This window comes from Vicia villosa, linkage group LG1 (genome assembly GCF_029867415.1).
Source record: "Vicia villosa cultivar HV-30 ecotype Madison, WI linkage group LG1, Vvil1.0, whole genome shotgun sequence".
Lineage (NCBI taxonomy): Eukaryota > Viridiplantae > Streptophyta > Magnoliopsida > Fabales > Fabaceae > Vicia > Vicia villosa.
Genome location: NC_081180.1, coordinates 122,777,877 through 122,791,298, shown reverse-complemented (window position 1 = coordinate 122,791,298; position 13,422 = coordinate 122,777,877). Strand labels below are relative to the sequence as shown.

The window sequence follows — 13,422 nt, the reverse complement described above, 5'->3', positions numbered from 1 at the left end:
TGTGTTGATTTAGTGAGTGTTATAAAGATGTTTTCATGCGTGATTGATAATATGAATATGTGTATGTTTGTGCAAATGTGAGGTGAATTCATGTGTGATGAATGATGGGATATATGCTTGTATGATTAAGATTTGGAGATGGTGGTCTTAATTGTATATGATTGTCGATATTTGCACTTGCATTCATTTATCAGGTGAGAAAGTGGTGAGGTTCGTTAGTTTCAAGGAAACTAGTGACTTGTCCCAAACCTTGGAGATGGGTTTGAAGCCTAGAGGACGGGCTTATTTTTTGTGGTTATTTGTCTTGGAGATGGACGCGATTCCCGCTAAGGATAACATTGGTACCACATGCATTTGCGTTGAGTCGCATTGGAGTCACATGTGTCAATGTGAATCGTGTTTGGTGTGATTATGTGATAACTGTGTGATTCTTACTTTGGTGATAATTGTGAATGATTTACTTGATTATCTTGAATCTATTGAGCCATGTTGTATATGCAAACATGTAATATGTATTTATAAAGTGTTGAATACATGTATATGTGAAGTGTGTAGAATTCTTTGTTGTATGTTGTTATACATTGCTTATTATTATATATTTCTATAATGATATGAATTGTCACCCTTCTATTAAAATGATGTTTTGTATGACATCGCTTAGGTACCGAGGAGTAGAGGTGCTTGCTTACGAGGATTTATTCGATGAGCTATTCCTTCATTTATTGCATTTCTAGGTAGAGAGTTTATGCTCTGGTTGTGTAACACGGGGATCGTTTGACTCATGTTTATTGTCTATGTTTTGAGAGATGTTCTTATGCTCTCTTTATATTTTGGATATGTTGAGATTATGTGATGTGGCCTTGGTGCCTAATACTTTTACGTATGACTTTATGTTATGATATTTCATTGTTGGTATCGCTTTATTATTCCGTTGTGATTGAAGGATAGAAAAACACTTAGAAAGGGGGGGTTTGAATAAGTGTAGCTTTAAAACTTGTAAGATAAAAACAGTTTGCACAATGATTTTTATCCTGGTTCGTTGTTAACTAAACTACTCCAGTCCACCCCCTTGGAGTGATTTACCTCACCTGAGGATTTAATCCACTAATCACACGAGATTACAATGGTTTTCCACTTAGACAACTTCTAAGTCTTCTAGAGTATACTGATCACAACCTGATCACTCTAGGAACAATCTGCTTAGATACCCTCTAAGACTTTCTAGAGTATTCTGATCAACAACCTGATCACTCTAGTTCTTACAACTTAATGTAAACAAATTCTAAGAGTTACAATGCTTCTAATAAAGCTATTATCACAACTGTGATTTTCTGTTAAGTTTAAGCTTAATCTCACTAAAGTATTACAACAACAATGTAGTGAGTTTGATGAAGTTTGAGAGCTTTTGATTTGAATAGCGTTTCAGCAAGTTGGTTCAGAGTTCGTGATTCGTAAAATCGTAATTTGTAACATAGCTTCTCATTAGAACTTCATATTTATAGGCGTTTGAGAAGATGACCGTTGAGAGCATTTAATGCTTTGCGTATTCTGTACAGCATTGCATTTAATGTTTCACTCTTTTGTCAACTACCTCGAGCCTTGCTTTCGCTGTGTCTATTGACGTTGCCTTTAATAGCTTTCAACGTTCCTTTTGTCAGTCAGCGTAGCCTACCAGCTAGTACTTGCTTCTGATCTGATGTTTGTGTGAACAACGTTTGAATGTCATCAGAGTCAAACAGCTTGGTGCAGAGCATCTTCTTGTCTTCTGACCTTGAAGTGCTTCTGAGCGTGATACCATGAGAACTTCAGTGCTTCTGCTTCTGATCTCAAGTCCTTCTGATGCTTCCATAGACCATGTTCTGATTATGCTTGACCATCTTCTGATGTCTTGCCAGACCATGTTCTGATGTTGCATGCTGAACCTTCTGAGTCAGTGCTTCTTGCGCTGATTTTGTGCATACTCTTTATATAATTCCTGAAATGGAAATTGCATAGTATTAGAGTACCACATTATCTCATACAAAATTCATATTCATTGTTATCATCAAAACTAAGAATATTGATCAGAACAAATCTTGTTCTAACAATCTCCCCCTTTTTGATGATGACAAAAACATACATAAATGATATGAATTTGCGATCAGAATATCAGACGGCTAAAGACAATTACACAGCTATAGCATAAGCATATAAATATAGTGTGTGAATATGTCTCCCCCTGAGATTAACAATCTCCCCCTGAGATAAATAATCCCCCCTGAAATAAATACTGGAAGAAATTTATAAATAAAGGACTTCCCTGAGTATTTTCCATTTCAGTTGAGACGATCACATATGCTTAGATCTTCAGAACATTCATAGCTTCTGATTCTTGCTTCCAAAGGACAACTTCAGAGCTTGAATTTCTTCTCGAATCATTGCATGCTAGATTGTATCAGAACATTGTTGAATGTACCAGAGCATCATCATAGCATCTCTACATCCTGAAATGTTACAGAACAAACTAAACGACAACAGTCAGAGCATGAATGAATCAAAACATAAAATATGTATCAGAACATATAATATGTATCAGAGCAAAAACAATAATGTTTCAGAGCATATTTAGAACTAAAACATGCATCAGAACATATAAGGAATAAGAATGTGTTAGAGCATATTCTATCATCAGAATATCAGAACATTCTTCCTTCTTGCTTCTGATGTTGAAGCTTTATAGCACTCAGCTTGCTTCAATTTTCATGAGCTTGATTCTTGCTTTTCCTCATGTCTTTGCTTCTCATGTTGAGCTTTTAAGAAGATCTTCACTTCCTGCAAAACACTCAAAGACACAGAAACTTGCAATTTCTTGTTAGAAATGTGGAGACTTTCTCTCAGCAACTGATAATATAAATCAGATCATTTATCACATTTTCTCCCCCCTTTTGTCACAACATCAAAAAACATAAAAGATTTCGATGAAAAACAAACAATATGAGAGAAGGAAGGATAAATTTCATTGATTAGCAAAGGAGAATCATCAGAAAATACAAAAGAGGATGCATAGAAGACAGATGCAAGAAACAAAGAGAAACTACTAAGACACAAAGACTAAGACGACCCTAGCTTAGACATAATCTTGGCCAGCATGTCATGAATCCCAACATTGCTCTCAGTCTGCCTCTCCATGAAAGTGCAGAACTCAACATTGGTAGTATCTTGCGCGTCCATGTGAGAAGATAGCCCAGCTTGGTTCTTCTGAATAACCTCTAGAGTCTTCACCAGAAGAGAGGGTTCACCAGAAGAAGCTTCACAACTTCTGTTCAGAGGGACAACATTCTGAACCGCAGCTTCCATAGTCAGATCATCACCTTGATGTTCCTCAACAGGAATAGTCCCAGCAGGATGATCTTCAGCATCAGCTTCTTCCATAGAAGCATCTCCTTCATATTCTGCAGCAGGAAGATCAGAATCTCCATTCTCAAGAGCTTGAAGAATGGCAGCAAGATTCCTTGGAGCAGAAGGACCTTCAAATTCTGGCGGGTCAACAACTTCTGGAATGACCAAATTGGGGTCTTCCTCAGAAGGATTTTCCCTCAGAAAGTCAAACAAGGACTTGAAGTCTCCAGTCAGAATTGGATACTTAGGTCTCCATACCACAATATCTCTGCAAGGATTGTCCAGCAGCTCATCAACAAACATCTTCTCCTCAAGAATTCTCATGTTTCTGATAGGATGATAATATACACCATTATCAACCTCAAGAAGATAGCCAGCATAACCAGGAGCAGCAGCCACTAGTCTCTTCTGAACAACCATAGCTCCCACTTGAAAATCTTGGCGAAAGCTTCTCCAGAGGTTTCTAGTGGAAACATCATCAAGGTCATTGAAGAAGGCATCCTTCAAGAGATCCAGCCTACTGATAACTTCATTTCTGAACAACTCCAGGTAAATATGAGGTTCAGGTTCAGGAGGGTTGAAGGTGAATTTGTAGTCAGGGTAGAGAAGGCAGTATGGGTTGGATTTTCTGGTAGGAAAGGGATGGGATATAGAAGGTGGAGGTGCTGCGGTTGAAGAAGATGGAATATCTGTGGAGATGATTGATGAGGATGGTATATCAGTGGGGAGGGTTGATGATGATGGGATATCAGAAGGTGTGGGAGGACAAACATTTAGTGGAGTGGGGTTCAAAACAAGTGTAGAAAGAGATGGTTGAGAAGGATTTGGAATGGTGAAGGTGTTTTGAGGTTCAGATGGAGGAGGTTGGATAGAAGATTGAGATTCAGAAGGAGGTGGTTGATATACTTGCCTGGAGAAGTTACCCGTTCTTATTGCTTGAAAAGAATTTACTTTAAGAGGGTCATAAGTAACCTTCTGCCTCTTGGCTTCTTTAGCAGCTTCTTCTGCAGCCTTTCTCTTCAGCCTTGCTTCTTGCTTCTTCTGAGCCTTCTTCTGAAGATCAGCTTGAGAAGGAAGCACTCTTCCACGAATCCACGTAGGATCAACAGAAGATTGAGTTCTAACAGAAGCTTCCAAGTAATGCTTAACGGCCTTGTGAAGTTCTGCTTGGAACAATGTAGCAAAGCCTTCCACAGGAGTTCTTCTAGACAGAATATCTGTGGGGATCACAGGAGCAGAAGTTGTCTCCCTGATAAGTTGCAATCTTAACAAATCAACACCATTGATGACAGGGCCATGAATCATTCCAAAGAACCTGGACGTTCCAATAGTCCTTAGAGAGTCCATCAAATCACTTTCTATTAGAATATCTGAGATCATTCTGGCGAAAGGAATAGTATATGGGAAGGTGAGGGTACTTCTCACGTTCTTCATCTCTTGACTCTTCAATAGCCAACTTCAGATTCTGAAACAGAATGTTAGAGATATTCAGTTCAATTCTTCTTCCAATGCAGAAGAGAGTGTATTTGTGATCAGGACTGATGTAAGAGGAGGAGAACGATTGCCTTCTTTGATGGAGAGAACCCAGAATAATTTCAGCCCAAACTTGATAGAACGCCCTCAATGTACCAGTTTTATGAGATTCAGTACCAGTAGCAAACGAGATTTGTTTTTCAACCTGTAGCCAACTAACTCTACCATGAAGAGGACCAGTGCATCCTTCTTCATCATCCAAGTTATACAGTTTCCTGATCAGTTTGTCAGTTATCACAACTTCATGCCCTAGCACGAAGGAGATGATAGCAGTTGGAGTAACGGTTGCATGAGCCCAGAAGTCTTTCACAAGAGTCGGATAAATTGGTCCAACCAATCTACCAAGATAGTTTGACCAGCCTTGTGCCAAGATCCTTGCATCAGGATGGAAACCATTTGCTTTCAGATTTTCAAAGTCAACATACGACTCACAAAGAACTTCCATCTCTTCAGTAGGAATGGAACAGGTCTTCAACAGAGCAAAACCACGCTTGCTCAGAACCAGTTGAGTGGAAGAAACTTCTGTTGGGCTTGAATAACTTGATGTAGGATTCATGGTGAAATGCTTAGTTACAGACACAAGCTAGAGTTAATGCGATGAATGCAGAAAGAGAGAGACGAATGAAGAGAGAGAGCGAAAAAGATGAAACGAAGATGAAGCGGGGTATTTAAAAGATGAATAAAAGAAAATAATAAATGCAATATGGTTTAAGTGAAATGATTACAGAAAAACATGACATCAATTTGCATTTAATGAGAAATGACGTTAGGAGAGATAAAGTGACAAAATGAAATGATTTGCACAGTTACCTAGGGCGGCGTCTCCTCAACTGCACGCATGCTTGTCTAGAAATAGTAAACATGTGTTCGTTTTTTGGAAAACTGGTGACAGCTGTTTTACTTTAAAGAGATTCTGAATCAACTTAGATAATGAAACGTTAGTAATAACAGAATCAGAACTTCTAACTGATCATTATCAGACCTTCTTATATGCACATAATCCCAACACATTTCAGAAGTTAACCATACATAAGATCTTCTCATCTTCTCATTCTGGGCATAAATCATACTGATATTCTTTAGAATGAACTTAAACCTATCTTCAGCAAGGGGTTTTGTAAAGATATCAGCCCATTTGTGGTCTGTATCCACAAAGTTTAAAGAGAGAACACCCTTCTGAACATAGTCCCTAATGAAATGATGTTTAATCTCAATATGTTTAGCTTTGGAATGTAAGATAGGATTCTTAGATAAACATATGGCAGAAGTATTATCACAGAAGATAGGAATGTTACTCTCATATATTTGATAATCTTCTAGCTGACTCTTCATCCAGAGCATTTGTATGCTACAACCAGCAGCAGCAACATATTCTGCTTCTGTTGTTGAGAGGGCAATGGTAGCTTGCTTCTTGCTGTACCAGGAGATCAGATGACTTCCTAGAAATTGACAACTTCCAGAAGTACTCTTCCTTTCAATTCTATCTCCAGTATAGTCAGCATCACAAAATCCTACTAAGTTGTACTCTTTAGATCTTCTGTAGACTAAACCAACATTAGTAGTACCTTTCAGATACCTCAGAATTCTCTTAACAGCATTTAAGTGAGATTCTCTAGGATCTGATTGGAATCTAGCACACAGACAAACACTGAATAGAATATCAGGTCTAGAAGCAGTAAGATATAAAAGAGATCCCATCATACCTCTGTACAACTTCTGATCTACCTTCTTACTTACCTCATCCTTACCTAGAACACACGTTGGATGCATAGGAGTTTTGGCTTCTTTGCTTTCAGAAAGATTAGACTTCTTCAGAAGTTCTTTCACATACTTCGTTTGATGAACATAAGTTCTATCAGAAGTTTGATTGATTTGAATCCCAAGAAAGTACTTGAGTTCACCCATCATACTCATTTCAAATTCAGCCTGCATAGACTTAGCAAACTCCTTTCCATGTGAAGCATTAGATGTTCCAAAAATAATATCATCAACATAAATTTGACAAATTAAAATGTCCTTCTTAGATGTTTTACAGAAGAGAATCGTATCCACTTGTCCTCTAGTGAAACCATTGTCCAGAAGGAAAGAACTTAATCTTTCGTACCAAGCTCTAGGAGCTTGCTTCAATCCATACAATGATTTCTTCAGTTTGAAAACATGTTCTGGAGACTTAGAGTCTTCAAAATCAGGAGGTTGGTGGACATAGACTTCCTCATCTATATAACCATTTAAGAAGGCACTCTTAACATCCATCTGATACAGAGTGATGTTATGCTGAGTGGCAAAAGAAGTTAATAAGCGAATAGATTCTAACTTGGCCACTGATGCAAAGGTTTCTGTATAGTTAATCCCTTCTTACTGACTGTATCCCTAAGCCACCAGTCTGGCTTTGTTTCTAACCACTTCTCCCTTCTCACTGAGCTTGTTTCTTAAAACCCACTTTGTACCAATGATGTTGAATCCTTTTGGTCTAGGAACAAGATCCCATACATCATTCCTTGTAAACTGATTAAGTTCTTCTTGCATGGCAATTATCCAGTCTGGATCTTCTAGAGCTTGATCAACAGAAGTTGGCTCGATCAAAGAAACAAGACCTAATTGACATTCTGCATTGTTCTTAAGGAATGCTCTTGTTTTGATAGGATCATCTTTCTTCCCAAGGATCACATCTTCTGAGTGAGCTGAGGTGAGTCTCGAAGATCTTCTGACTGTTGGCTCTTCAGAAATTCTGAGATTCTCTAAAGATGCAGCAACTTGATCTTCTGATTCTTTGCTTCTGAGATTTTTCAGCTTCTGAAACTTTGCTTCTTGGTTCTACAGCTTCTGATATATCAATATCTATATCTGCAAAATTCTCAAACTGCTTTGGCTTTTCAAGACCAAGCTTATCATCAAATCTGATATTGATTGATTCTTCTACAACCAATGTTTCAGTATTGTATACTCTGTAGCCTTTAGAGCGTTCAGAATATCCAAGAAGGAAACATTTTTGTGCCTTAGAATCAAACTTACCAAGATGATCTTTAGTATTCAGAATGAAACAAACACATCCAAAAGGATGAAAATATGAAATGTTGGGCTTTCTGTTCTTCCACAATTCATAAGGAGTCTTATTTAGAATATATCTTATAAAGATTCTATTCTGAATATAACATGCAGTGTTTATTGCTTCTGCCCAGAAGTGCTTAGCCATATTGGTTTCATTGATCATGGTTCTGGCCATTTCTTGTAGAGTCCTATTCTTTCGCTCTACAAATCCATTTTGTTGTGGAGTTCTAGGGCAAGAGAAATCATGGGCAATACCATTTTCTTTGAAGAACTCCTCAAAGAATCTGTTCTCAAATTCACCACCATGATCACTTCTGACCTTTATGATTTTGCACTCCTTCTCAGATTGAATCTGAGTGCAGAATTCAAAGAACACTGAATGAGACTCATCCTTGTGTTTTAAGAACTTTACCCGTGTCCAGCGGCTATAATCATCTACGATGACTAATCCATATTTCTTCCCTCTGACAGATGCTGTTTTGACTGGTCCAAACAGATCAATGTGCAGAAGTTCTAACGGCCTTGAGGAAGAGACAACATTCTTAGATTTGAATGCAGGTCTGGAGAACTTGCCATTCTGACATGCTTCACAAAGAGCATCTGATTTGTATTTCAGATTTAGGAGTCCTCTGACCATATTTAGTTTGTTAATCTGAGAAATCTTTCTCAAACTAGCATGTCCTAATCTTCTGTGCCAGACCCATTGCTCTTCGGAAACAGACATAAGGCAAGTCACCTTCTGCTTATCAAGATCTGAAAGATCAATCTTATAAATGTTCTTTCTCTTGCCTGAAAATAGGATTGAGCCATCCTTCTGACTTACAGCCTTGCAAGACTTTTGATTGAAGATTATGTCATAACCATTGTCACTTAATTGACTTATGGACAATAAGTTATGCGCTAATCCTTCTACAAGAAGTACATTAGTTATGGAAGGAGAGTAACCAATACTTATGGTTCCAGAGCCAATAATCTTGCCCTTCTGATCTCCTCTAAACTTGACTTCTCCGCCAGATTTAAGCACCAGGTCTTGGAACATAGACCTTCTTCCCGTCATGTGTCGCGAGCACCCAGAGTCATTGTCTTCTTTGCTGCTAAGGATATTTGCAACAGAAATTATCTTCTCCTTAGGTACCCACAATTTCTTGGGTCTTTTCTTGTTAGTTTTCCTCAAGTTCTGATTGAACTTGGGTTTAGCATGATAAGTAACAAGAGGAACAACATGATATTCTTTAGGTTTGGCAGCATGATATTTTTTAGGTTGTGTCACTTGCTTTTTGGTGTGTGTAGTGTTAAAGCTTTTGGCATGTGAAGTGAGCCTAATATCATGTGCGTGGCCATATTTGAACTGATCATACAATGGCTTGTATGTGATTTTCAAATCATCAACAGGTTCAAATTTGTGTGAGGTATCACCCTCATAGCCAAAACCAAACCTTTTGTTTCCAGAAACACCATATATCATAGAAGCAAGATGACTTCTGCCAATACTTCTAGATAGGAACTTTCTGAAGCTCGAGTCATATTCTTTCAAAATATGATTGAGACTAGGAATGAATTTTTCTGATTCAGAAGGAGATTCAATATCTTTGGATAATTTTAAAACTTTTTCCTTCAGTTCAGAATTTTCCACTTCCAGCTTCTTAGTTTCAAATTCAAATTGCTTTTTCAGCTTTTTGTATTTGATACTAAGATGAGCCTTGAGTTCCAGAAGTTCAGTTAAACTGGAAACTAACTATTCTCTAGATAGTTCAGAAAATACCTCTTCAGAATCTGATTCTGATGTAGATTCTGATCCATCATCCACTGTGGTCATTAGTGCAAGATTTGCTTGCTCTCCTTCAGAGTCTGATTCTGATTCTGATTCAGAATCATCCCATGTCGCCATAAGACCTTTCTTCTTATGAAACTTCTTCTTGGGATTCTCCTTCTGAAGTTTTGGACATTCATTCTTGAAGTGTCCAGGCTCATTGCACTCATAGCTTATGACCTTCTTCTTGTCAGATCTTCTGCCTCCAGAAGATTCTCCTCTTTCAGGCTTCTTTGAACTTCTGAAGCTCTTGAACTTCCTTTGCTTGCTCTTCCAAAGATGGTTTACCCTTCTGGAGATCATGGACAGTTCATCTTCTTCTTCTGATTCTGATTCTTCAGAATCTACTTCTTCAGCCTGAAAAGCGTTAGTGCATTTTTTATAATTAGATTTTAATGCAATAGACTTACCTTTCTTCTGAGGCTCATTTGCATCCAGCTCCATCTCATGGCTTCTTAAGGCACTGATTAGCTCTTCCAAAGAGACTTCATTCAGATTCTTTGCTATCTTGAATGCAGTCACCATTGGACCCCATCTTCTGGGCAAGCTTCTGATGATCTTCTTTACATGATCAGCCTTGGTGTAGCCTTTGTCCAGAACTCTTAATCCAGTAGTTAGCGTTTGAAATCTTGAAAACATCTTCTCAATATTTTCATCATCCTCTATCTTGAAGGCTTCATATTTCTAGATTAGGGCAAGAGCTTTGGTCTCCTTGACATACTGGTTTCATCTGGTGCTGATGCTCACGTAAGTCCTTTAGCCATCTTTCTGACAAGATTCTGAGTGGCATGGGAAATCTTTTATGTAAATCAGTTTAGTGCCTTATAATTTGTTTTGGAGATTTGATCCAAAAAAATTGTTTTGTTGGTTATCCTACTTCCCACCGTTTGTAATTATCCTTCTTTTGCTAGATATACTTTTCAATTTAAAGACTATATTGCTCCCAAATTTGGACTATTAGATAACAAAAAATAGGAAGGTTGGCTTCATTAGAATTATTTTTCTTATTCAGTTCTAAATGTCTATCCTTTAAGAATTTTATGATTAGCTGAGAAAAGGTTGAAGAGTTCTGAATGATGACTGGATGTACATACTCTTGAGTTGCTAGATTGTTGGACTTAAGTTTGAGGATTTTTATTTGGCTTTATAATTTTCTTCTCTGTGGTGCTTAAGTTGAAGTATCTGCCTTTTACAGATATTTGTGCCTCCACCAACCACTTTTAGCAATTGCATTATTCTCCCATTAGGAAATGTGGCATTTTGCTTTGCTATGTTTTTGCCTTTTTTTTGTTTTGAGAATTTCTACGTGTTGTACAGCTGTGTGTATGAAGCATTGATACATGGGAGAAAAGAAAATCAATCCCAATTCAACTACCTGCTGGAAAGCCACCTGTTGGTGATACACGTGTTCAGTTCCATTCTGACCAACTTCGTTTATTGGTAGTCCATGAGACTCAATTGGCAATATATGATGCCTCCAAGATGGAACGCATTCGGCAGGTAAGATTTTTCTCTCCATATTCGTAAAGAACTGCTGGTTGCTGACAAAATTGGAATCAAGAAATGCTCATAAATTCTTTTGCTGCAGTGGATTCCCCAAGATGTTCTGCCTGCTCCCATATCATATGCGGCGTAATCCTGCAACAGTCAGTTAATATTTGCTTCATTCTGTGATGCAAACATTGGGGTTTTTGATGCGGAGAGCTTGAAACTAAGATGTCGTATTGCCCCGTCAATATGCTTGTCATCAGCCGCTTTAAATATGTAAGTTTCAGTTTTTGTGGATTGCACTCTTTAATGTTTGTAATAAATGTTCAATATTTTTTTCAAGGATTGGGAAAAAAATATCTATGTAACTTGATGCTTGCTGGTGTTGTTGTGTATTGCAGAAGCCAAGCTGTGTATCTTCTTGTGATTGCGGCTCATCCACTAGAACCTAACCAGTTTGCTGTTGGGTTGAGTGATGGGTCTGTCAAAGTGATAGAACCAAGTGAATCAGAGGGTAAGTGGGGATCTTCTCCGCCTATGGACAACGGAGTCTTGAATGGTAAGGCACCATCCTCATCTGCAACTAGCAACCACACTGCCGATCAGGCCCAACGATGAGATTCATTCTATTAATTATGTAGCATAGTTCTTTCTATTTGTAATTTTATCAGCCTAGGTTTTTAGGTTTTGACTCACCAATTTGTCCATCGACTATATCTGGTCGTTGGACATATACCTTCCTGTATACCTTAATTAATTCTAGTTAACCCAAATTATGTTTATATTTCGTTGTAATGTTATCGGTTCTTGCAAACAATGGTGGTGTCCCAACCACCCTCTCATTATGGTATGTATAAAATCTGTTGACAATTTGTCACTAATGAATTGGAATTAGATGTCTGAGAACTCCACCCCCAAATTGAAGACTCAATATTTATATATTGTTGGTAATCCTGTTATTGGTGGTAAGTATCCATCGATTTTGTATGCGACTCTTTCGCAGTTGGTTGAATATCTTTATTGGGGTTTCCTCTTTCGACTATTTTTTTTAAATCTTCATAAGGAGTACTAACATATTATCGTATTTGTGTTTCAGGGCTGAATCATCTCATACTTCCACCGCATCCACGACTACGACATTGATCATGTGTACACTGATGCCATACCCAGGGTCGCACGATACATCCTCCAAAGGGGGAATAATAAGGTGGGTCCATATCGCGTGTACCTCGACCGCAGTATTCTCGATGACATTCAGTGGACGCCCTCGGTTACGGTGATGTTCAGGGCCGACCTTTAGCAGGCGCAACAAGAGCTATAGCTATGGGCCCCAAAATTTAGGGGCCCCATTTTTTTTAATTATTCAAACAATACATTTTACACCTATTTTCTTAAATACAAGTATTAAATAGTTACTTTCAAAAACATTTTACACCTAATTTTTAAATATAGGCATAAAATCATGTTTTTTTTCAAAACATCCGAATTTTTTCAAAATTTCCATATAAATTTTTATTTTTTGGGCCTATTTTTTTATTTAAAACAGAGCCTCCATATTGATTGGACCGGCCCTGGTGATGTTGTCCCCTCCAACCGTATTACATTATATTCCTGATGGTTGGCATGTGGGTCCAACACCATGGTCAGATACCTGCCGGAGCAGTGCAAGCAATAGTTTGGGCGTGTGCAAATGATTCTGAGATCTCCATTCCAAATTGCTCCGGACACCGTTACTCGTCGAGAGCTCACTGCTATATTTGAGGATTGGCCCATCATTTAGTTCGGGAGGAGTATCAGAGTATGGTGGTCACCGAGAGCTAGGGGTGGCAAAACGGGTCGTAGCCCGCCGGGCCGACCCGCGCACCCGCCAAAGAATGACAGGTTGGGTTGACATTTTAGGTCCGTCGTCCGTCATAGCCCGCCCCTCCAAAACCGCCGCCCGCCTTAGCATGTTTTGATGTTAATACTTGTTGCTATATGATGAATACATGTTAGAATACTTCTATTTCATGAATTTTGACTGTTTGGATGGATTTTGGGATGAAAAATCGTGTGGGACAAAATCTGTTTCGTAACAGATTTTTCTGCATAATCGCAAGGGCGCTTAGCGCGGTAGGCCAGGCTTAGGACGATCTGCTTTTCAAAATTTTATATTTTGGGAAACT

General features: G+C 38.3%; 1 long non-coding RNA gene across 1 annotated transcript; it reads left to right on the top strand.

Moving 5' to 3' along the window:
- The first annotated feature begins 10,476 nt into the window (after positions 1-10,476).
- On the top strand, positions 10,477-12,244 carry LOC131615980 (uncharacterized). Its single transcript, XR_009287991.1, has 4 exons — positions 10,477-10,516; positions 11,087-11,269; positions 11,358-11,533; positions 11,659-12,244. It is a non-coding gene; the product is annotated as an uncharacterized LOC131615980 (long non-coding RNA).
- The last annotated feature ends 1,178 nt before the right edge of the window (positions 12,245-13,422 follow it).